General features: G+C 40.6%; 1 protein-coding gene across 1 annotated transcript in view; it reads left to right on the forward strand.

Moving 5' to 3' along the window:
* Nucleotides 1–26,172, forward strand: part of ARID1B (AT-rich interaction domain 1B) — a 339,938-nt gene that overhangs the window by 43,345 nt on the left and 270,421 nt on the right. The gene's annotated exons all lie outside the window — the stretch shown is intronic.

Below are 26,172 nucleotides of genomic sequence, written 5' to 3' on the forward strand. Positions count from 1 at the left end.
TCTTATGTATTCCACTTCCAGCTGTAGGCAGGAATGACTGTGTCCTGAATCCTTTCAGGTAATAAATTTAAGTGTCCTCAAGATTTTTACAAATATTTGCTGAAAGAAAGGACAACACACTTTGGCGCTTGTTAATCCTGTAGTAATGAAATGCTGCAAATGATAGTTTTTTTATTGCATTGTGTTTTTGTTGGCTACTTCTTACTGTCTCAGAGATGCAAAATTTCACAGATTATTTGGCATTTTCAGTAACATCTCTGAAAAAGGGGGGTGCAAAGTCTTAAATAATAGAGTTTGGTAAAAGGCATGGAAAGGAGCCCAGGACTAGTAGAGAAGCAGTATCGGTAGTGCTAGCACTGGTTGTACAACGAATGATCATCCACTTCCTGCATGTCAATAAAAATGCAGGAGAACACCTTTCTTGACACAAGGGTTGCTGAAACATCAGTGCTGTCTTTTTTTTGTAATACTCCTGTGGATATTTTTGCACAAAGTGGTATCTGTCAGAGCTTGAAATATTCTTGCACAGTTCCCTTTGAACAGGTAGCACAGGACAAGTTCTAGCGCATAGCTGCTTTACATGGGGCCGCCTACCGAGGGGAAGGAATGCCTTGCTTACATACATCTGAGTTGATGTGCTAAGAACTTTGCCAGTCATTTTGCGGATTACATACTGGGCTCTAAATAATTACTCAACTTCCATTTTGAATCACGTTTTTTTCTTTTTTTTCTTTTTTTCTTTTCTTTTTTTCTCCCCCATTAAAGGAAGACAATAGCAATGGGAAATATTGAGGGTGCTATAACAGGTTGTGATTAGCCTGGAGATATTTTTACAGTGAATCTAACCTAAATCTGCATATTTTTATTGCTACACAGTCTTTGTTTTTGGAATGCAATATTTGCTCTCCTTGTGTTGGTTTCAGTAGTACTGTGCATCTAGTAATGCAGGTGGTGTGGAGTATGTCAAATTACAGTTGAAAACAAGTATTGTGAATGGCTCACCTAACGGATGCAATAAGAATACTAAGACTTAATATTTTCCTTAGAGATGTGTTTTCTTTGTTATTTTCATACGCTTGGCAAGAGATTGTAGCTGATATTTGAACAGTGGTTGAAAAAAGCATAGTCTTATTTTCGCGCACTTGCTGGAGTTCTTTATCTATGCTGTTAACATCTTGTTTTGGAAATTGAGATACTCAGACACTGGAATGTGATATGCTGTGAAAATCCCAATTGTGCTGAAAAAGGCAGAATGAATTGGGTGACAGGGCCCCTTGAAAGGACGTGTATTCACTCTTGTCCCATAATTTTTCCTGCAGTTGAAGTCAGTGTAAGTGCTTATTGGAGCAAGCAACATACAACAGTATATTTGTGTGCAGTTGCCTTGAGGGATTTTTCTCATCTTTTTTCCTTAAGATTCCCTGTCTTGGGGCAACTTTCTCTGTTTAGCTGCAGGTGAAATGAGCCTTGCAAATATATTTGTCAGCTGAGGCAGAGGTGTACCTGTTTGCCCTTATTGCTATGTTAATATTGTTAGTTACACTATATTTGCTCATGGAAAAATAAGTGAATAATGGAAGCCTGAAACCTTCTGCTGGATAGAGGTGTTACGGATGCTTGGTCAGTCTTCTGTTTGCTCTCCGTTCTGGGGGAGGAAACTGTATTGCTGGGGGGCTCCCCTTGAAACCCTGTTTGTGTTCAGGAAGGCCACCACTAGCCATTAGCTCTCCCGTTGGCTTACATGATTTTTAGTGAAATTTGCCTAAGGTTGTGCTATTCATGTCAATTTTGCCCTTACGGCTGCGGTTTTCAACTGGAAGCACAGGAGGCTTCCCATTCAGTGGGGAGCGCTGCCTTCACAGGCAGTGGGAGAGGCTACCAGCCCTTTCTGCGGCGACCTGTCCCTTTGTGGAGTTTAGTGGAAAACTGCAGTGGTTATGAGCGGATCTGTCTCAAAGGTCTCCCTTCTGTTTGTGAGACAGTTGAGGTAAACATAGTGACAGTAGGACTGTGGAAAAATCTGGACCTGTATTACAAAAAATACATCTTAATGCAGCAGTCATTTGGATGGAGGTATGTTTTGATAACTATTGAGAAAAGAGTTACCATGTGAAAGTAAGTGTGCAAATGAAAATCTTAAAAAAAAAAAAAAAAACAACACAACAAAAAAAAACCCAAACAAACAAAAAAAAGAGTTGATAATCTTTCTCCTGAATGAAGCTGGTGACGATGTGTGACTGGCCACTGCGGTTTAGTGTCTTCACCTGGACTTGACTCCTTGTCATACCTTTGGACACCCTACAGTACCACTAATTTAGAATATGATACTTCCTGAAACCATACTGCGTATTGAAGCAGTGGCTTCTTTTTTTCTGATGTAGAACATGACAGACTATCTCAGAAATTTCAAGGTAGCAGAAATAAGTGGACTAAATACATGCTGTGGGATTGGAGGACTTTGGAGCTGTGATGCTTGAATTGCTCCACTGGCCAGAAAATACACCTAGACAGGCTTTTTCTGACCTAAAGAAAGGAAAGTATGGCTCACACTCTTGAGGCTGCTGAGACTCTCAGAAGATGATGACCAAGGGACATTCCCAAGTCTCAGATCTTCCCATGAGATAGAAGAAAACCCATCTTTTCCATTTAGTGCAAGAAACCTAGCACTCCCCTCTTCCCCTTCTCCTGCACCCAACCACATTTGGCTGTCCTGTCAGTCAGCTTTGGTGGAAGAATTCACATTAGTAAGGTAGGGGTTTGATGCTAGTTGCCAGGAGGCAGAAGCATTTTAAAAGCCTCTTTATCCAGTTGATGTGCTCAAAAAGCCTTCCTTCCTGATAAGCAGGACAGAAACAAAGATCCTGGAAGTGACCCGCTGGTAGGGTGAATAATTCAGTGTAGAAAGCTGTTAGGGTTTTGGAGAAGCTGGTTATCATCTGCGAAGGGAAAGGAACATGTTCTTTGGCTGGGCTCCCACCAGTAGCCAGAGAAGCGATTTGCTGGGGGGCACTTTGGCTTGAGCGGGTGGAAGAGCTCGGGCAATGGGGGTGGAGGGTAAGATTACAGGAACATGTAAGCGCACATTGAAATCTAAATCATGGTTTTGTGAACAAAAGTGATCAAGGTACCCAGACATGACAGGAGGGAGAAAAAAAAGCCCTATTTAATTGCCTATACTCTAATGCTGGCAGCTAGGGTAATAAACAAGAGGAGCTGAAATTTCTCATTTACGATTATAAATTTCATCTACTTGGTATTACTTGAAATCTAGTGGGAAGGTTCACAGGACTGGAATGTTAAAATAAATGGTTATAACCTATTTAGAGAGAATTGAATGGGTAGAAGGGGAGGGAAAGTGGTACTCTATATCAAAAGCGGTATTATGTATTTCTGAATCACTGAGTACTCAAAAGCAAATGATCTTAAATGCTTCTGAGTTACTATCCTGGCAGAGAAGGCAGGAGATGAGGGTACTAGCTAGTACCCGACCACTGAAATAAAGTAGAAGCAGGATGACCAGTCCTTTAAGAATGTTACTTGCATTGGGGAGGGCGGGGGGAGCAGGGACTGAACACCTTCTGCTGCCAGTATTGAAACCCTTAAGAATTTCTGTTAAAAACTATGTGTGTCTAAATGCAGGCGACAATTTGTCTGGAAAAGTGTTGTATCTGACACTGAGTAATTCAAAGGCAGATGAAGAAGAACTGCCCACGGAAGGAAATTAGTGTTTTTTAGTTGTAAGGACCATAGCTTGATTTAACTATGTTGTGTGCAGAAAGAATTGAGCTCAAATAAGCAACAACATACAATCTGTGACCATGGATGTGTATAGATTAGTAGATATATTGTGTACACATACAAATGTGTCTATTACTTTCAGAGGGACAGCAACACAAAGATGGGAATGGTCATAAGCTAAATGGATTGGGAGGAATTTTTTTTCTATAGACAGTGCTTGGAAATGGCTTAAAGGTTTTTTACTAAATGAATAATTGAGGAAAAAATTCTCTCCTGCTGTTTCTGTCTCCAGCTTCTGTCAGAATTTTAGAACTAGAAGCTTCACTTCTTGAAGCTATTTCTTGTTTTGTTTAATAAGGACATTTTGAATGTGGATCAAGTTTATTTTAAAGTGGTTTCTTTAACGAAGACCCGTTTTAAAAGGAGTCAAATTCCCTCAACTATAAATGAGCACTAATTGTGAATTAAAAAAATGATCTGGTAAGAAAGAAATGTTCTGTTTACCATTTTTCTAATGTAATAAGCATGTTAAATTTAAGAACTGAATAAATATTTGTTTAAGTACATAATTGCTTAAATAAGTGTGTGTGGACATTTAAATATGTTTTTCTGGTTAGCAAAAAGACTTGCCAAATGTAGTGCGAAAGCTAGAGCTAATAATAAGACAAAACAGAATAGTTACCAATCAGTGAGACTAAACCTTTCTTTAAAATAATAACAAAAAAATAATTAATGCAACACAAGATTAAAATACATTACTCATACCAGATTTTCCTGCTTGCAAATTTAAATGAAGATAAGACCAGACTAATATACAATACTTTGATTTGAATAAATCCACTGTGATCTAGGAACTAAAATGCAGGTCTCACGGGATATCGCTTTCTTCTGGAAAAGCAGTGGCAGAGAAAGCTTTGAAGGTCATGGTAGATAATCAGTTGAGTCCAAGTTCCTTGTGCAATCCTGCAGTTTAAAAGCATTAATATGATATTTGGCTGAGTAAAAGAAAGTGATACTGGAAAACTGAATCTGGTTTTTGGTCCCTCAAAGTGGTTAGTGGAGATGGAGCTGAGATAAAGAATTAGGATGGCTGCAGTGAACTGGAGAATGTGCTCGATTGTAAGAATTCCCAAGAACTGAATAACCTTTTAGGTTAAAAGGAGGTGATTCAGGTCTCTTGGCCTGAATCTGTGTATAACTGAATATGTGGAATAGAAATTTTAAAGAAGAATTTTTTAGTCCAGCATAGAGGTATATAGCATGGGCTATACTTTCACAGTCAAGGAATATCTTCAAACAATCAAAATAAGCCCAAAAGATCTGAAAATTAACTTAGTCTTTAAAGTATTGAGTGACGTGAATGTGAAATCATTTTCCTTCTGCATTATAGCAATCAGAGTATTTGTTTTTCTTTCTCTAGTGAATCTCATGTTCCAACAATGTGGTCAATTTATTAAACCTGTAGCACATTGTTATGCCTTCAGAAACTAGGATTTTTAATTACTAAGAATAATGTAATGTGGTTCTTAATTTTGCAAAAGTGAGTGCTTTTTGTGGAGATGAGTTCTCTACACCTGAGATGTTTGCCATCAGGCAAGTAATTTAAAATACATGTAGAAGATATGAAAACACCTTCTGGAGATGGAAGGCATTCTTACTTCTAAAACACCCCAGGTAAACTGTAAGAGTTCAGAAGACACAGAAATGCTATTTTGCGTCTTGCTTGGAATCACGAGCAGGATGATACCTGCATCCTCCAGAAAAAACTTACTTTTGAGATGGCAGCAAGCTGGGCTATGGGCTGCCATGGTCTTTGCAGCATGGGCAAGCGTGGCTGCAAGCAGCACATAACCAACCATAGGGAGGACTTCTGAAGAGGAGACTCAGTGAATGTGGTATACACAGATTTTTCTCCTGAATTTGACTTGGTCCGGTTCCGTAAAGCCCATTTAAACTGTGAAGCTCTTCTTTTCTTGAGCTGTTCTTTTTTTCTTTCCCAGGCGTGTCCCACTGAATATCATTGAGAGTTTCTTCAAGGAAGGAGGTCAGGTGTGGACTTGTAGGTTTTACTGCATTTGTGTGAGGCGCTTCTGGAGAATGATTTTTGCATTTTGTATGTTGGTTAGCCATCCGTCTTGATTCTCACTGCTTGTTGTGAAATCAAAAATGTACAAATAAGAAGAGCTTACCTTACCAAACTTCCATGAGAGAATGTGTGCAAGTGTACGCATACTAAGCACTCCTCTGTATCTTCTGTTCTCCGTCTTGGTATGCTTTAGGAGTAAGGGTCTTAATACTGTTTGATTAACTGTTTACTTCCCAAAATTGACCACAAGGAAGCAAGTTAAACAAATTCATAAAACTATACAGTAGATTAAACTGACTTAATCATATCAATTTAGTCTGGCTCTGTTAATAGCTAATAAATGGCTTTATATTTTTTTAATGCCTGGGAGCCATGTTACAATATACTCAAGTTGTTATTTCAGATAATAACCTCTAGTTCTTCTAGACAATGAATAGACAGTTATTACTAGTTTTTATATAAAATATAATTTTTCACTTTAGAACTTTTTGGGGTATTTTGGAGAATACACAATTTATTACAATTTTATACGTAAGTTTTGCTTTCGGTAGTTCAGTTTTCTTTAAAATTTCTGTAAACCTAATAAAAATGTAACTGTAGTTATATATTTATGATAATTTCATTTTTGTGTGCTTTTAGTAATGCATGTATACTACATACTAATGAGCAAATGAGATAACACATTAGAGTTGGAATATAGAAAGAATCCTGGTAATTAGGATGCTTGGGTACAAATTTTGACTCTGCTGCTGAACTGTTATGCTAATTTATTATAAAATGCATGATACTTGCAAATAAATGATAAAATACCTACCTGGTGCTGCATATTCAGTAGCACTTTATCCAAATAACGTTTATTGAGCAGAAATCTTGTTCTTGCAAAATATGGAAGCGAAATCCAAGTTTTAAATGTGCTGGAGTTCTAGCATGCTTTGAACAAATGTGCTCTTACACATCGGGTGAAAACACTTGTGCTGTAGACACAGCAATTAATTGCTTTTATCTCAGTATTTAATTTGATTTTTTTTTCTCTTTTCCTGTTAATACAGTCTTGGCTTGAAATCTTTTCAGTCTCAATTGACGTCAGGTCAAAATGTGCCTTGTTGCCATCATGAGAAACTGTCCCCCTCCAGCACCAGGGTTCTAGATTTGTTTTCAGAGTAGCAGGAGTTTGCTGTATTGCATGCGAGTTAATGCTTAAGACAGTAGTGTCATAGAAGAAGGTCTGGAGATGGGCTGGGGAGGCCTTTAAAAATGAGGATGAGCAGGGGAAGCAGAAACCAACAGAGACATACACAAGGGACGGTATGGCCAATGCAGAGAGTCAAGTAGATGTCTGCAGGAGTGTAGGACGGTAGGGTAACAGAACTGGTGTGACTGTACCAGAGAGAGGAGCGTTGCAGTGACTGTGACATGAACTGACAAGGGCATGGATGGGATACATAGCTATGCAGGCAGATGAAATTGTTAGTTTTAAGTGCTGTTGCTCTGGATGAAGCATCAGAGCTTTGGAATAATTAACGTCAGGATTACTGAGGTACGAGTGCTCACTGGTTTATTTAGGCACAATTAGGTTTACATTTTCTTTCACGATTTACTGACATAGGAAGCTACTGTAACCCTGGAAGGTCGGAATACTGGAGTGGGCATGTATATGCGTGTAGCTTGTTAGAATAGTATGTGTAAAAGCAGTTTTAGAAGTTTTATTTAGTTAAGTGGGAAAACTATTTGTTTGTTTTTCCATAAAAACACAGCAACTTAAGCATAAAATTTGTAGCAGTTTCTATTTAGTTGTCAGTGGTAAGTTGTCATTTACTCACCTTTTAGAATAGGTGGCAATCCTGAAAAGAAGACCAGCAGAAAAACATCTTGGCCTACTGTATAGATGAGGAGAATTGGGAAAGGTGTATGTGGGCATCCCCTTCCACCAGCCATACTGGTAATTAGTAGATCCTTAAGAACAATTCACCATGTATTTCTGTCCTTTCACTTCATCTGGTCCCAGTTTTTGTTAAATTTTGTCTTTGACATAATATGTATACACACATATATACACACACATACATATATATGGTGGTATATATATCTCTATATCCAGAAACATCCTGACAGCATGGATTCCTGGGCAGTGGTAGGCACCACTCTTAGTAACGGCACTGGCTGTTCTTGACTCTGTCAGCTGTAGTGATGCTTTAAATCTGGGATTTGCTATGACAATTAAATACAGACCATGTATAGTTCACAAATCCACCTCTGCCACGACCCCAGATGTTGATTTATTTGATTGGACAGTTGGAAAACTATTCAGTATTATTTGTGGAGCAAGCAGCATTTTGAAACCAGTCTGTATTAATATTAAAATGATTTATTGCTTCTTATTGTCAAAATAATTTGGAGTTTGAGGGTGCCTCTGATGTTGCATAAATCGCTAGGTAGTGGTGGGTGTTTGAACAAATTTTATGCAGTCTGCTTATTCACTTAAAAATTTCAAAACAAGTATTCAAAAGCTGCTTCGTTTGAAAGGGCAGAGTTTTCACAGCTTACCGGGCTGCAGTTTTAATACCAATGAACTTCAAAGCTTTTGCCAGGACAAGTGCATGCATCTTTGTATTGCTCCACAATTTGGTGGTTTAGCTTAGAAATAAATTGTAAATGTCAGATCTGAAGAAGGGCTTGTGTGACTGTAAATTTGTGTGTGTGGTGGTTTTTTCTTTTTCCCCAGCTACGTCGGTTAGCCTAGTAAGACATTCTCTCCCCCTACATACGCTTTGCTTTATTTATTCCATGTGTGCTGTTATTTGTTTATTTATGTATTTATTTTTAAGTATCGTTTGCATTCCGGTCTAAATGTGCTTGAAAATTACCATCTGCTCTCCTGCTATTTAGATAGGGCATGCTACAACTGAGGTGAAGAGCTGTCACATCAAATATTTTCATTCTAGCTTTCGCACCTTTGATATCGAGTTACATAATTGCAGCGCAGGACCATTTCCAGGGACTCCTTATTTTCTTTTTAACCCTCCCGTGCCTCCCCCCAGTCTTGACTGGATTTTGCTGCCCTTTGAGAGTGTTTCCAGTGCAGATGCAAGTTTGTGGGTGCTAGGAGGTGAGGGTTCAGCCCCTCAAGAAGGGCCTCTCCTTTTGGTTAAATGCTAAAATTTAGTAGAATAAGCAGGAATAGAAAAACAGAATGTGCCTGTTCATGGTGCAAAATGTTTATATACAGACACATTAATACACATACATACACATTGTAGAGGTGGGGTGTTTTGGGGTTTGGTTGGTTGTTTTTTTTTCCTTTTGGTTGGTTTTTTTCCATTTTCCACAATTCTTGTCTTTTCTCAAACCAAGTAAAATGCAAATGGGTCAATGACGTGCGGAATATATTTTCTGTAATGCTGAGGTTTAATCTACTAGTGTTTTAGTGGATTTGTTTTGGGGTTTTTTGTGTTTTTCTTGGGTTTGGTTAATCTTTTGAGTTCAAGGAGTAGGGGAGGTGGAAACTACTCTCAAAATTAGACGATTGTAAAAATGAACAGATCATCTGTATTCATGTTGACAGTCACTTTGGGTTGAATGGGAATAAACTGACAGAAGATGGTGTTTGGAAATGAAACATGACGGGAAAGCAGTTAGCACAAACTGCCCAATAATTTCTCATAGTCAGGAAAAGAGCACCATTAGAGAGCGGGGGTTGTGCCAATAAAATAGCTGTAAGATAAATTAATGGTCTTGCAGTACCAGGCAGTAAATTTGGTGCATGTCATCTGCCCTCTCCCTGCTGGTTAATTCTGTAATGGGATGGGTACTGGCACAGGCACCAAATTCCAGGTGTTTGTATCTCCTGCGAGGTAGAGTTTATTATCTGACTTGTTTTGACCTGCTGGGGCTCTGGTGGGACAAACTGCTCTTGGCTGCCTCCTGGGTGAGACCCCTTGTCCTCTCTGTGGGGTGGCAGGCGGTTCCCCTGTGTGCTTCCTAAGCCATCTTCTCCTTCGCTTTTCCAGAGAGTGACAGTGGTCTTCTGTATGATGTGGGTTTCTTCCTGCTGCTGAAGTAGTGGATGCAATAAATGTAATTAGTTACCTTTACATGATGGTTTGTGCATTCTTGTGGCTTACATTGGAGGGATCTATGCTTTCATTGGTGACTAGGTGCATCTTTTCTAGCACTGTTGGACACTGTGGAGGCTTTGGTGGCAGGTTGGTGCTGCCAGAGCCTCTTGTGCTTATGTGGTGCTCCATCCTTTAATGCACCCCTTGAGTCGCCTGAGCTTGGGAAGTGGGATGGAGGAGCCAGGCAGTGGGACAGAGCTGAGGTCATGAAGCTCCACCAAACCATACGATGGGCATAAAACATTTCCCCCCAACCAACCCCCCACTTTTTTTTTTCCCCCCATTTAATCTTCTGGAAGAACCATGCACCAGAGATGTTTCAGCTGAAGTTGCACTCTCTGTTAGTCATAACTGTAACGTGTCGTATCAAACTCTGGTGTGGTAGCTGTGACCTCAGGCCTGGAAAGGATGCACGTCTCAGATGGTATCATCCATATGTAGGTATGCGTCTATGTGCCATATGCATGCTTTCTTTTACAGCAGATGAGACATTTTCCCTGTCTGAAAGCTGCTCCATGGCTCTAGAGCGCTGGACCACAGGTGCAGTTGTAAACTCAGAGAGGAGAAACGCAGGTTTATCCTGACTTGATCCTATTTTCTGAGCCATGCCAGGAAGTTTTGTTCCTGCTCACAGGTGCCATTTCATTATTTGAGCTTGAGTTTTGTTTCTTCTGTTGGTCAGCTGAAGCATTTGGGGGAATAATGGAAACCCAGTAACATACCCTTTTGCTCTGAGGTTACTATTTCAGTACCACATACGATTGTGTTGAAGGCGTTGCCAAAATCTGTTCCAAAAGCGGTTATGTGTTTGCAGTATCGCCTTGAGATTGTTCTTTCACAGGAAACCAAAAATACTATTCAGCCTCTCTTAGTTGATTAATTCTCTCTCTCTTTTTCTGCAAGAGGAATAGAGCATGGGAAAAATACATGCCCAGCCACTAAGAGCTGGGAACTGCACAGCAGAGCTAGGTTTATGTTTTCTTAAAACTGATCTGCCTCCTCTTAGCAAGGGCTCATGTACTTGTGGTAATTGAATGGGCTGCAGGGTACATCGGGAATTGTAGTTTTGCAGTGTTTTGTGCTCTGAAGATTAATAATCTTACAAGCCTCTGAGGGAGATAAAGAGAAGATGTTCTCTGACAAATTGTTATCTTGTATTTCAGAAATGTGCTTTGAGCACTGAGCATACCTTCAATTCATCCCTTCAGTTTTTACCTTGATATCCTTAGTAATGGCAGTATTTTGAACATCTAAGCTTGTCTTTCTCCTTCATCCCTCCTTGTTTTCTGCAACTGTTTTGGGTTGTTTTGGAGATGTTTCACTTACAAGACAGTTGCATCTTTCAGAATACTGTTCTTGAAATACGAAACTTTAGGAAAAAATATTTAAAATATTATTGTTTGGTTTTGTAACCATCTAGACATGCAGGGCTCAAATTGAACAAATACGATGTCAACCTTTTATGTCTGAAGAGCGTTGGCAATATCCTAATAACAGGGTTTTAAAGAATAATTTATATAGTCTCTAACTTTCAGATAATTTTTGGCTTTCCTCTGCCAGTGGTTTCGGCAAGCTTTTGTTATAAGTTTGTTGACTTTGTTCAATATTGGTTTTGGTTTAGCCACTGAAGTAAGTTGTTACTGAAGAGCTTCAGTAGGCTGAACACCCGAATCCAGTTAGTAGTAAGAAGGTGACAGTCTTTCTTCCTCATATGTTACCCTCTGCATTTACACCAGGGAGCTGCAGAGGTTTTCATGGCTTACAGAAAAACTGCAAATTCTTTATTGTTTCTGTGCTTTTAACACATACTTAAAAGTGGCTAAGAATACATACAAGTACTTAAAAAAATGTAACTTTAGGCTGGTTGGCTGAACGAAAAACTCTTGCTGCCTTATTTATTTTTCCTAACACCTTCCACATCCCTCAAGGCATGTTATGACTTTGAAAACCAGATTATATATGTGCATCGACTACCCAAATGCTTAAAAAAACTACAGTGTGCTAGACACGTTACAACATATTTGGAAGAAAGGAAATGGGAAAAATATTTAGGAAACTAAATCAGTAGGAGAAGATAAACAGGCAAAATGTAATTCTGTATAGGGAGAGTTTGTTCCAAAGTGCTGAGAGTAAGTGGTGGGCTTCATAGCTCTGCCATAGATTTGAATGAAAGATTTAATATGCTGTCTCTACTGAGGTGATAATATCTGTCAGCTTCACCAATATATTTTATATATTGTTATGAATTACTTAAGGTTTTCAGATGAAGGACTAATTACTAACAAAATTCAATGAGGATGTCTGTGTTAAGTATAGATGTGTATATATGTGTTTAATGTGTCTTGGATGTTGGAGTGATTTTTTTATACTCTTGAGATTTTCTTACGCTTTTTATGCTTTGCGTGATGCAAAATACAGCGTGCATCAATCACATTGCTGTTACATGGCATTTTGCTGGTGTTACAAATCTGAGTCAGAATCAGGGGGATACGGGAAACAGTTTCCTTAATTTTGGACCGTTTGCTGTTCCTTGCGGCACACTGATTCAGTTTGGATCTCCTGCTTTCCCTGTGGATCAGTACAGTGCCTTGCTAATTTTAGTGAAGCTTAGCAGTGTTTCACTGAACGGATGGGAGACTTTCCTTTTTTTTTTTTTTTTTTTTTTTTTTTTTTTTTGTTGGGAAGGAGGGGTGAAGGTTTAGTTTTCTGCTGGTTTAGTGCACTGAAATGGCTCAGCTCAGGGCCAGGCTGGTGCCAGGGCTGTGCAAAAAAAAACCAAACCCAAAAGTAGGGAGTGTGTGCTGGGAGGATGGAGAGGAGGGTGAATCTCTGGCACTTGGTAGTTAGATCAGCTTGCTTTGCTGCATTGCCATAGTCAGGATAATTTGAAAATAGCAGTAATTTGCTAGTTAAGGTTCATGTCCTTGAGCAAGGCATCTTGGTGGCTGCAACTGGGTCTGCCAAAGCTGTGTGGCAATACCTTGTGCTCTTCTGTCCAGCAGTTCCCTTCTGGACCTAATAAATGTTTAAAAGAAATTAATAAGTTTCCATTATTTTCTTCTGGTTTTATAGAACAGCATTTTGTCAAGATGCTTTGTTTGACTTCTCAAACCAGATGTATTCAGAAGGACAAAAACTGACTGATAACTATTATAAAATATTTTAGCATAGGATTTTTCTTCGACAGTCCCATTTGTGAGAAGTAATGAGGTCACTGCACAAGTAGTTTTGGCTTTAATTTGGCATGTTTTGGCAGCCTGTTAGAAAAGCATTGTTTAGGTAGGCACTCCTAATAGAGAGGCTAACAAATCTTTTTTTGTAAAGAAAATGTGCTGTCAGTGCACTCTTACCTTGTGAACTTGGTCTCTGCAGGAGATTCACTCGCCAAAATGCTGTCTGCTGCATCCTGCTATTTGAAATGTTTTTTTTTTCTCCTTAGTTCTGGTAGAGAGAAGAACCTGCACAACATTGATCATGAAGGTAAATAACGAATAAAAACCTTAGCAGTTGCCCCTCTTGCTACTGTCTTTGTGGACGTGTAGTGGCTTTTGTACATGGAAAAGAAAAATTGCAGAAGTCACAGATCTGCTACCAGTGTGTGATTGCTCCTCTGTGTATAACAGCAATAGGCAAACACAGAATCATTTCAGTAAATTCATATATCTATTAATTTTCTTACAATATGTTACATGCACTAGAATCTAAGTTCCTTAAGACTGTTTGGAAAGCTTGATTTTTTTCCTTCACATTTCTTAAATAAGTCTTAACAATCTAAACATCAGGCAGACTGTTATTCGACATGAATTTGTTGTCATATTCCAGATTTGCCTTGGATTGTGGCAGAATTTATTTCATAAAATCTCTTCCTACTTCTCATTTCTTTTTTTTTTAAATGGTACCACATCAAATGTTGTTCAAAATCTGACTCACTGATGAAGTAAGTCTTCAAAAAAGACAGATGGAGAAAGCAAATGTTGTTCAAAATTTTGTCTGAAGTATTGTAGCTGTGCTAATAGTCACTTTTTTATGATAATTGGTGTACAGGGTTTGATTGTTTTTAAATTTATTTTTTGTTCTCCCCTGTTTCTTAGGGGAGAGGTAGCATATAGTTGTACAATGCTATTGTTTTGGCTATACTATAACCAGTATGTTCTCCTGGAGTTTCTCAGTTAAGCAATATAAAATGAGAGATTCTGTCTTGCAGGAGAATAGATTAAAAATTTTTTTCAAAGAGATTCTTTACTAGAATTTTCACTTTTTTTTTTTTAAACTGCAAGCCTATATAACTGTTTACTGGAATTTGTGGATATCTTTAAACAAATGTGAAAATTCTTAACTAAAGCATCTCATAGATGTATACAGTGTAGCTTCTATTAAATTCACAATACTGTGGGGAAAAATATGATTGAGATTTGAAGTGTGTGTGTGAAACTGGTAAGACTTTTGTTCTTGTTGCAATTTGTTGATTAGTTTCTCCAAACTCTGTACATATCTGTCTTGTTCTATTGATTTTTAAAGGAAAGGCAGTAGGATTTTTCTTTCATCCATCCAGATAGTGTTTTCAGTCAGGAATATTTCTCAACTGTGATGTCCTTTTCAATTATAAAATAGTATTCACCTTTTACAGTTGAGTATTAAATAAATTTAAAAATAGGATCAGCATGACTGAAATAATATCTTTTTGTCAAGATTTATGTGTGTGCATACAGAAATACTACATTTCTGAGTATGGCAAATAATACGTCAAATCTGAGCCACAAAATAAGAATGTAGATGGATCCTTGCAGTGCATGTATTTTATTCTTACTTTCCCAGTGATTTTTCTTTCATGTAGATTGACATAAAGACAAATATGTACTTTCCCTTAGATATTAAACCTACTATCTCACCTGTGAGGGATTGTAAAATTATATCCCTTTAAAAGAGAATACATCAATCTACAAAAAATTGCATCTTCAAGACAAGGTCTTTCTTATTTCTCTATTCCTAAGTGTATGCAGAAACAAAGAGAAAGCTACAGGATTTAAGTCAGTCTGAAGATTGCATCAAATATTGGGAGTCCTCTAATTTTGCTATAAAGTTATGTAGTATATTGACATTTTTTCACACTCTTCTTTCAGCATACAGTAGAGGCATTTGTTTTGTGAGTATCTGTTCAACAAGTTGTTTGTTTTTTTTTTTTTAAAGGACCTACATCAAAGGATCTTACCGCAAATTTAAAAGGATGTAAAGGTTTCTATGGTACCATAAACAGTATAACAAATTATTTGTTGTAGAAGCAGCTTCTCAAATTGGGTCTTTGGGGTGGGGAGAAATGTTTAATCTGTGAATATAGCTGGTAGTTCTTAATGGTAATTAGTAGCTATTGAAGTAAGAGTTTAGGTAGAACATTAATTCAAATAATCCCATCCAAGCCTTGCAATAATAGGCACTGACTGCCATCTATCCATGTGTTGGTTTTTTTTTTTTTTTAATCAGGTCTATCATAGTATCATTAACTTTCTACCTAGCCTGTATTTTTAGTGCAGTTTTACATCCTAATACCTGAAACCTTCTTACTTCTGGGTGAATGCCTAAGACTTATTTATCTTCCTCTGGGACTTGGGTGTTTATCTCGTTGGCTCTGAAAGCAGAAGTACAGGGTATTTTTCCAAGTACACCCTTAATCTAGAAACAGCTTTATGACTGAATATTGCACTTTATAATAAATGAAAAAATATTTTTGAAGTACAGGCATCATTGCCTTGTTAATGTGCTTCCCTCTGTCCACCCCTTCTCCAGTCGTCGTCTTTTTGTCACTCCATTAAGTACTGCTTGGTCATTAGTTGAAAAAGCACTGAAGATGGAGTGAGTGCAGTCCTGACTTTTTTGTGTCTTTGTTCAGCTAGATGAAGGATGAGGACAGCTGTTCATTTTTACAGCTGTTCACAATGGTGGAGCTCTTACCATTTCCATCCATTACGCAGATTGGGTCAGGGAGTAGAAGGGGATGTGAGCGTTCGGATATTGTCCTTAAAACTTGAGAAGGAAATCCTTCTGTTTTTTAAGTGTGCGCTGGTGAGTGCTAGATGAGCCATATTTATTTATTGTAATACCTTTTTGGTCGGGAGTTCAGATGATGTTCACGCAGGGATTTTGCTGCCCCGGGGTGGGAGAAGCAATAGCTTGTGAGGCTTCATTCCGCTCGGAGCTCAGGGTTTGATTGAAATCTTGTTTTTGAAAAACCCCTGAGCTGTGTTTGTTCGGCCCAAACATTAAGCATCAAGCTATGTTACTTTCTGACCTAAAAACATTTTCACCAGTGCTATTCAAGTCTTTGGTGCCATTGGTTTCAAAGTAATTTTGGAAAGAAAGGATACCAGTTGATTTAGTAAAATCATAACTCCATTTTCATTAACTTTGTGAGAGTGACTTGTTCATTTTATTGATGTCTAGTTGCTTATGTTCCAGAGAAACAGAGTTAGAAAACATCTGTCAATGTTTTGGAGCTCTGTAGATGGGGACAGCATTTTTCCGTGTTAAAATTATCTTAATGTCCAAGAAAGTCATGTTCCACTCTGACTCAGTTTAGTGTGTATCTGCCTACAGGTTTATGGACACTACATTAAACAAACTATAATAAGGTGTATAAATTTAACTCAGTATGCTTATCTTTGTGCTGCATAGGTCTGTTGTAAGTCCATGTTAATTTTATCTATATTAAGTGCTTATTAATTTTGAGTATTTCCACTTTTTACCTGAGTAGGACAGTATACTGCAATGCATTAGTTTGAATACCTGTAAGCTGTTGGAAAATGTGGCAACTGTAGTTTTCTGCCAGGCAACGAATTTTTTTGTCATAGTTAAAGTGTCTTTGGAAGAAAATTGATTTCAAAAGAAGTATGGGGGGGAGTTGAAAAGTTCTGTTTCATTTTTTTTTTCAGAGCAATGTTTTTCTTTTCAGTGATTTTTTTTTTTTCAGTTGTAAGTTATAACGTGTATGTTCTTGGCAGTTACAGTCAAATCTAAATATTCAAATTTTGTAACTTTTTCAGTTTTCTGTTTTGACAGACTTTGATTTTTTTTTTTCTTCTGTGTGTACGTGTAAAAATTGCTTTCATTCCAAGTTGAACTTCCAAAAACAGTCTTAATAATTTCTGCCATGCTTTGGTACTGCACTTTATTTAAAAAAAAAAAAAAACAAACAACCAAAACAAAAAAACAAACCACCTCAAACTAACCCTCAGGAGTTTTTTACATCTCCATATCAGGCATTGAAATCTGCATCCATGTAATTAAAAATTTTAACTTCTAAGAAAGTGTTACTCACATTCCTTTTATTTTGATATGTCATAGACATCGATTTAATTTTTTCCCCCTCTGTCCTGCACTTTGCCGAGCTCTGAAGATCCTATTCATCTTCAGCCTTACTCTCCCTGTTTCCTAAGCTTTTTTGAAAGCTCCTGCGTTTTTGAATTGGGTGTTCTGTCTTGGTTTGCCAACTTCTCTTAGCATGGTAGAGTGGGGAGAGATAATGGCAAGGGGAGAGATGCTCTGCCTACGGCTCAGAGGGTTTCTCTCCATTAGCTGTGCTGCCTTCTTTTTCCTTGTCTGAGGTAGGGCAGGCTTTGATGGATCTTTTAATATGAGTATCATCTTCCAACACAGAGCATGGGAATGGATTAGCCTAGAGGGTATGAGAGTCGTTCTCTAAGATAGTATTTTAAGGAGGACATCACTGACAATTCTACTTCATATCTACTTTTCTTGTGTTTTGCCAGCACTGTTCTGTGTGTGTATTGGTAGCTTTGAAATAATTTTCTACTGTTAGATGTTAAAATAACTAAGGAATACATTTCATAGTCTTTGATTCATTCGCTCTTCATCTTATCCATTCAGGTAGCATACTGCTTTCTAATATGAAGAACAATTATGGAAATATTTAAATGGATTTGTGTGGGGTTTTTCCTCAGTCAGAGGGGCTTTCTTTTGGTATTTTGGTGCACATAGTCCTGAAACAGGTTCTTGGTAATTAATTACGAAAAGAAGGTGGGAGGATAGTAGTTGTATGTGTTCAATTGAAAGTCCTGCTGGAATATGAAGTACTCAGGCAAAACAAATTCAGAAGTGAAAAGATACTGCTGGGATAAACCTTGGGGTAGAGCTTAATCTGTAATACAGTTTACTGGGATCCACCAGGTGATGTGTGTGGAGATATTGAAAAGAAATAAGAGGTGGCAGATAGTGGTGTTGTGGTGGAATTTTTAAGGAAAAAATTGGTTTTGTTGTTGTTTTGCCTAGCAATTCTTTGTTGTCCTAAAAAGTATTTATTTCTTTCAAGAAAAAGCAAACCAACTTTTTGCCAGTAAAGTACGAATTCAGCCACTTAAATTGTGTGTGATTAAATAACTCTTAATAAAGATTATTATGGATTGCTGCTCTTGTAGGGTAGTTATTTCCTGGTTGGGAAGAGATTGTTGCTGACTTCTGAGTTGCAGTAATTCATCAGAACCCTCGACCTAAACAGCTATTTTGAATGGATGCCTAATGATAATCTTCCCTCCTGGTCATTTCAGTTTATTGTTGCAGAATATTGCAGATCCCAGTGAAGTCCCCCAAGTCTTCTGCATAGACACAATGATAGCGGTAGTACTGAAAGGGTAAAACAAACGAGAGCAAGAAAAATGCAGTACAAACAGAAGAGGATCCTGGTATTATAAAATAAATCTAAAGAGACCATGTCTAGAGAGAGATCTGCAGAGTGAAAATAGAGCACAGAAAGACTGAGAAGAAAAATTCTCTTAAAGTCAGTGGAAGGCACCATCTCTAGCACATCCCTGAGTTGTTAGGAGCTATGGGGAGGCTGCAGCTGACTGGGTGCAGGGTGGGGGGCAGGGGCGAGGACGCCCACTCCTCCTCACCCGAGAAGTTGCCTGTAAACAGGCAGGGTCTGTTAGGCAGCCTGAGTACAGCTCTTTCTCTGCTTTTGCTTTTGCAAACCCTGCTGTGCAAGGGCAGTGTTCGTTATACACAATGATGGTGAACTTCTTGACTTGTATTTATTGACCAAAGCCTGAAAATCGCTAATGCAATTCCTCCATCAGCTCCCTGAAGTCTGAACCTTTCCTGCGAACAGGTGTCATCGCATGGCTCGTGCTGCTCCCATCGCCTTGCACAGGGAGGGGACTGCTCATGTCTTAGGCACTGTTTGGTAATATCATAGAATGGTTTGGGTTGGAAGGGACCTTAAAGATCATCTAGTTCCAACTCCCCTGCCATGGGCAGGGACACCTTCCACTAGACCGGGTTGCTCAAAGCCCCATCCAACCTGGCCTTGAACACTTCCAGGGATGGGGCAACCACAACTGCCCTGGGCAACCTGTTCCAGTGCCTCACCACCCTCACAGTAAAGGATTTCTTCCTAATATCTAATCTAAATCTACCCTCTTTCAGTTTAGAACTGTTACCCCTCATCCTGTCACTACACTCCCTGATAAAGAGTCCTTCCCCATCTTTCCTGTAGGCTGCCTTTAAGTACTGGCAGGCTGCTGTAAGGTCTCCCCAGAGCCTTTTCTTCTCCAGGCTAAACAACCTCAACTCTCTCAGCCTGTCCTCATAGGGGAGGTGCTCCAGCCCTCTGATCATCTTCGTGGCCCTCCTCTGAACCTGCTCGAGCAGGTCCATGTCCTTCTTATGTTGGGGGCCCCAGAGCTGAACACAGTGCTCCAGGTGGGGCCTCACGAGAGCAGAGTAGAGGGGGAGAATCACCTCCCTCGACCTGCTAGCCACACTGCTTTTGATGCAGCCCAGGATGCGATTGGCTTTCTGGGCTGTGAGCGCACATTGCTGGTTCATATTCATTTTATCCACTAATACCCCCAAGTCCTCCTCTGCAGGGCTGCTCTCATCCCATTGTCTGCCCAGCCTGTATTTGTGCTTGGGATTGGCCCGACCCATGCGCAGGACCTTGCACTCGGCCTTGTTGAACTTCATGAGGTTCGCACGGGCCCACCTCTCAAGCCTGTCAAGGTCCCTCTGGATGGCATCCCTTCCCTCCAGTGTGTCAATTGTACCACACAGCTTGGTGTCGTCAGCAAACTTGCTGAGGGTGCACTCAATCCCACTGTCCATGTCACCGACAAAGATGTTAAACAGTGTCGGTCCCAATACCGACCCCTGAGGAGCGCCACTTGTCACTGGTTTCCACTTGGACATTGAGCTGTTCACCACAACTCTCTGAGTGCGACCATTCAGCCAATTCCTTATCCACAGAGTGGTCCATCCGTCAAATCCATGTCTCTCCAACTTAGAGACAAAGATGTCGTGCGGGACAGTGTCAAATGCTTTATGCAAGTCCAGGTAGATAACATCCATTGCTCTTCCCTTATCCACCAGGGCTGTAACCTCATTGTGGAAGGCCACCAAATTTGTCAGGCATGATTTGCCCTTAGTGAAGCCATGTTGGCTGTCACCAATCACCTCCTTATTTTCCATGTGCTTTAGCATAGTTTCCAAGAGGATCCGTTCCATGATCTTGCCGGGCAGAGAGGTGAGACTGACTGGCCTGTAGTTCCCTGGGTCTTCCTTTTTCCCCTTTTTAAAAATGGGGGTTGTGTTTCCCTTTTTCCAGTCAGTGAGAACATCCCCAGACTGCCATGACTTCTCAAATAGGAAGGATAGTGGCTTAGCCACTTCATCAGCCAGTTCCCTCAGGACCTGTGGATGCATCTCATCAGGTCCCATGGACTTGTGCACCTTCAGGTTCCTTAGATGGTCTCGAACCTGATCTTCTCCCATAGTGGGCGGTTCTTCATTCTCCCAGTCCCTGTCTTTGCCTTCTGTGACCTGGGCGGTGTGGCTGGAGCACTTGCCGGTGAAGACTGAAGCAAAACAGTCGTTGAGTACCTCAGCCTTCTCCATATCCCAGGTAACCAGGTCTCCCGTTTCCTTCCGGAGAGGGCCCACATTTTCCCTACTCTTCCTTTTATCACCGACGTACCTGTAGAAGCTTTTCTTGTTGCCCTTGACGTCCCTGGCCAGATTTAATTCTGTCAGGGCTTTGGCTTTCCTAACCTGATCCCTGGCTGCTCAGACAGTTTCTCTGTATTCCTCCCAGGCTACCTGTCCTTGCTTCCACCCTCTGTAGGCTTCCTTTTTGTGTTTGAGTTTGTCCAGGAGCTCCTTGTTCATCCACGCAGGCCTCTTGGTGTTTTTGCCTGACTTCCTCTTTGTTGGGATGCATCGCTCCTGAGCTTGGAGGAGGTGATCCTTGAATATTAACCAGCTTTCTTGGGCCCCTCTTCCCTCCAGGGCTGTACTACATGGTACTCTACCAAGCAGCTCCCTGAAGAGGCCAAAGTTTGCTCTCCTGAAGTCCAGGGTAGCGAGCTTGCTGTGCGCCCTCCTCGCTGCCCTAAGGATCTTGAACTCCACCATTTCATGGTCACTGCAGCCAAGGCTGCCCTTGAGCTTCACACTCCCCACCAGCCCCTCCTTGTTGGTGAGAACAAGGTCCAGCATAGCACCTCTCCTCGTTGGCTCCTCTATCACTCGGAGAAGGAAGTTGTCATCAACGCATTCCAGGAGCCTCCTGGATTGCTTATGCCCTGCTGTGTTGTCCCTCCAACAGATATCAGGGTGGTTGAAGGCCCCCATGAGGACCAGGGCTTGTGAATGTGAGGCTGCTCCTATCTGTCTCTAGAGGGCCTCATCTGCTCAGTCTTCCTGGTCAGGTAGCCTGTAGCAGACCCCCACTATAATGTCACCTGTCCCTTCCCTCCCTTTAATCCTAACCCACAGGCTCTTGGTCAGCTCCTCATCCATCCCCAGGCGGAGCTCCATGCACTCCAGCTGGTCATTGACATAGAAGGCAACACTCCCTTCTTGTCTCCCCTGCCTGTCCTTCCTAAAGAGCCTGTATCCTTCCATTCCAACAGTCCAGTCATAGGAGCCATCCGACCACATCTCCGTGATGCCAATAAGATCACAGCCCTGCAAGCGTGCGCACGTCTGTAACTCCTCTTGTTTATTCCCCATGCTACATGCATTTGCGTAGAGGCATTTAAGTTGGGCCCCCGATGAAGCTGACTTACTGGCTGCAGTTCCTTTGTGCTGCTCTTCAGGTGCTCTCCTGCTGACCTGTGATCCCTCTCCAGGCTCTGGCAATCTATTGCTGGCACTGGCATCAAACTGGTAGGAGTGAGATGGATTGAGGTTCCCCTCCCCTGGCAACTTTAGTTTAAAGCCCTCTTCACCAGCTTGGCAAGCCTGTTACCAAAGATGCTCATCCCCTTCTGTGACAGATGGACCCGTCAGCCCCCAGTAGATCAGGTTTCTCAAAATGAGTCCCATGGTCTAAGTAGCCGAGTCTCTGGCTGTGGCACCAGTCCCGTAACCATTTGTTGATTTGCCAGATTCTACTGGCCCTTTCAGACCCCTTCCCTTTGACCGTGAGGACTGAGGAGAAAACTACCTGTGCTTCGGAGTCCCTTACCGCCGCTCCCAGGCCTCTGTAGTCTTTCTTGATACTCCTCAGACTGCTCCTGGCTGTATCACTGCTGCCCACATGAAACAACAGCAGCGGATAACAGTCAGTGGACTGTACAAGGCTTGGTAGTCTCTCGGTGACATCCATGATACAAGCCCCTGGTAAGCAGCACACCTCTCTAGAGAGTGCGTCAGGTCGGCAGATGGGTGCCTCCGTACCTCTCAGAAGAGAGTCGCCTACTGCTATCACCCATCACCTTGTTTCAGTTGCGCTCGTTGTTATATGGGGCGCAGATCGGGCTGCCTTACTCAGCTCCAGCACCTCTCCTGATGGGACGGGTCTTTCCTCTTCAGTCTGCAGAGCGGTGAAGCGGTTCTGCAAGGGCACCTCAGGCTTCGGCGGAAGTCCCTTCCTCCTGCAGGTCCTTGCCATTGCAAGCTTCCATTCTTCTGCATTATTGGCCCCCTCCCCTCCCCTCCGTGTGTGCCGCTGGGGGAGTTTTGGGCTGTTTGGCCGTGGGCTGCGGGTCCACTGCAGACTGCGCTTGGAACCAGCTGTCTAACTCCTTCTCAGCCTCCCTGATGTTACGCAGCCTTCTCGCCGCCTCCTGCAGCTCAGCCACCTGCTGCAGGAGGTCCTCCACGTGGGCACACCTTTTGCAGGCAGGTCTTCCGCCTGTCTCTGCCCCGGGAGAATGGTCTAGGCACTTCTGCAGTCTGAGGTCTGCACTGCAGCCTCTCCCTTCAGTGGCTCCGTCTGGGTGGAGGCATCAGCCACCGCTGGGGTAGATGGTGCAGACTCCCCAGCCAGAGCTGCAACCTTTGCTCTCAGACGAGTGCCCACCATTCTGCCTTGTGGGTCAGGTGGGATGAGTGCCCTTGACCTTTTTATTTATGTGACTTGGGTTTGGTTTGTTTGCAAAAGGGGATTTCAAAGGATGGTGAATTGCAAGTCAAAATCAGCCCCATGGTCTCTTGGTGCGCAGTTGTCTGCAGTTCTTTGGGGGTTTTATTTGGTTTTGTTGTTTTGTTTAGGTCGAAGTTGTTCAATATAATCTTTCCCCTTCAACAAGCCTGGCTGAAAGCACTTTTTTTGTTAATATTACTGAGGTGTTTTACTGCAGTGGCAGTGGTGATTACAAGACTACTATGTTTTGGCTAACAAATGCAATAAATGTGATGAAAATCCCCCTGTGTTTTACATTTCACTGCATAACATGTTTATATAACATGTTAAACACTTCTGTCTGAAGAACAGCTTTCCACAAAGGTAAAATGTGTTTTCCATGGCACTTTTTGGAATTACTGTGGGAAACAGTAATTCCTGCTAGCTTCTCTCTCCCCACATAATCTAAGTCTACATTTCCCATTGTTTTAAAAATACACGTTTTCTTATTTTCCCACCGCCCTTTGAAGTACAATTTTTCAGTGTGTCTTTCAGTTTTATGAGGTGAGAGGCTGTTATGCGGAAGACACGGCTTTCCTGATGCCGGGGACGTGGAGGAGGCGCTGGGCGGGAGCAGCCAGGTCCCTGCCGGAGCGCGCCGTTGCGCGAGCACTAATTTGGCTTTTTGTATTCTTGTCCTGTCTGTTTGTGGTATTTAATGCTCTAACATCTCTCTGGTTGGGTGAACCCATATGTCATTCAAATGGGAACCTGTGCCTTGCCATTGGCCTGACAGCCGCTCAGCCGTGGAACACAATGATAAAATTATGAAAACTGTGTCTCTGCTCATTGGACCAGTGGAATTTACAAGCATTTCTCCTCGATGTGCCTAAACACTATGTTGCCGTGCCTTGGCTCACACAGCAGATTTTTCTGGATTATAAGCCTTGTCAATAGTGTGAAAGCTCACTTGTGTCCTTTTTTCCCATACCTTCTTTTTTTTCCCCTCTTCCTTTATTTGTAGATGTGTGCTCCTCACAGACAACATCAAAAGTCAGCTGCCTGCTTTGATGGTTACAAAAATAAATATTTTGTTTATATATTTAAAATAAAAGCAGAGATGTTTTTATGATGAGCAATGTTTTGCTGCTGCTTGGTTCTGTCAATGTATTTAACAGTCAATATAGAAAATATTATTTATATGCAGATTCTGTTTACTTCAGCATTATTAATAAGGCAATACTGTGTGATGGTAAAGCCATGTCTGTAAAGTTATGTTTTTGCTTCGTGTCTCCCTTTTTGTGGTATGGTGCACATTACAGATACATAATTCAAACATAAATGTTATTTGACATAAGGGAATAAAACTATTTCCAGCTCATGAAAAAATCCTGTTAGTATAAACTTGAAAAGCTTTTTCTCAAAATCACCACTGTTGAACTGATAGCACACTTCTGCTGTAGTGTAGCCTTACTTTTTTGCGTGTGGTTGAAATGTCACGGTAATAATCAATTCATCTTATAAAAGTTAGTGAAATACACTTGCTAATACTTGGTAGTGAAACCAAACCCTGCAATTCTAATGTTATTGGTAAGGTATAATTTTGCTGAAATAGCCTTGGCTTCTGTTTCTGTCTTGCTTGCTTTGTGTACCTTGTTATTGGTTGAGTTTAGCAATCCAAGACAAGTTTCTCGGTAATTAAAATTATCAAGGTTCTCCTGCGCCCTTATCAGAGAATTTGCTGCACTCTCCGCATATGAAGGATGAATTTACTGTTCAAGTCTAGAAATAGTGTTGAATGTGTATTGTGGTATATATACTGAAATATCAGAGAAAAAAAATCATTGCCAGGCTAATTATTGCTTGTTTCTCTGATAGTGAATTTGATAGTGCCTCTGTATGTAATTTTTTCCCTTTTTTTATTAACTGAATAAACTTAACAGTAGGAAGAATGTAAGCAAGGAATAGTTAGTGTAGTTGAAACTGGTTTTGGGTTTGCCTTTTTTTTTTTTTTTTTTTAATAGAGGTAATATGGTCTGGTCTTATTTTATTGGAACTCCTTTGTTTTTGACAAAAGTAGAAGACAACACCTGAGAATGGCTAGCAGGAAAAATTGGTTCCTGATTAGTCTTCCAATTAATCGCAGATTTCTTGTATCATAGCTTATATAGTACCTTTTCTGACTATCATCATCAGACAAGAAGATTGTGGAGATCCTTTTAATCTGACGCATTACAGAGCTTTTTCTGGGCTTTCTGCTATCATCTTTGGGCTTGCAGGTAATAGTGTAACAGTGGGGTTATCTTTCACATTCATGATCTATGCAAATTTTAAAACGGAAATCTGTATTTTCTGTTTGCCAGCAAAATTATGTGCTGCTTTGTGAAATGTGGACAAATCCATATTCCTTGCCCCAAGGGTAGCGCAGTATAAATCCCTCAGCTCATATGTTCATGTGTGCATCACCAGTTACACTAGTAGTGTTGGTCCTGTTAAGCTCAGTGGCACTGTTTGTATGATTAAAATTTAAAAACGCGTAGCACTTTGTAGAGTCAGAACCTGCATAACATTCAATGGAAATAAATAAGCACGTGAGTGGGAAAGATGTATAGAAAAGGTTGTAGGTTTTGCTGAGTTTGTAGGGCTTCTTTGGAAACGTATGCATTTCAACTGGTTTTATAAAACCAACTTCATGGTTTTATTTATAATATAAACTTTAATAAATTATAAGACCTATATAGGAAGTACTTTGAATTAATGTGTTTCATGAATCTGGCTGTAGTGTGCTTTGTAGGGCTCTGCAAAGCACTGCGCTACGTTGTGTGTCTGCCTTGTTCATGTGCTGAATTTCTTTCCTACTCCTTTTATATTACTGCACTTGA

The sequence above is a fragment of the Gymnogyps californianus genome, chromosome 3 (genome assembly GCF_018139145.2).
Source record: "Gymnogyps californianus isolate 813 chromosome 3, ASM1813914v2, whole genome shotgun sequence".
Classification (NCBI taxonomy): Eukaryota; Metazoa; Chordata; class Aves; order Accipitriformes; family Cathartidae; genus Gymnogyps; species Gymnogyps californianus.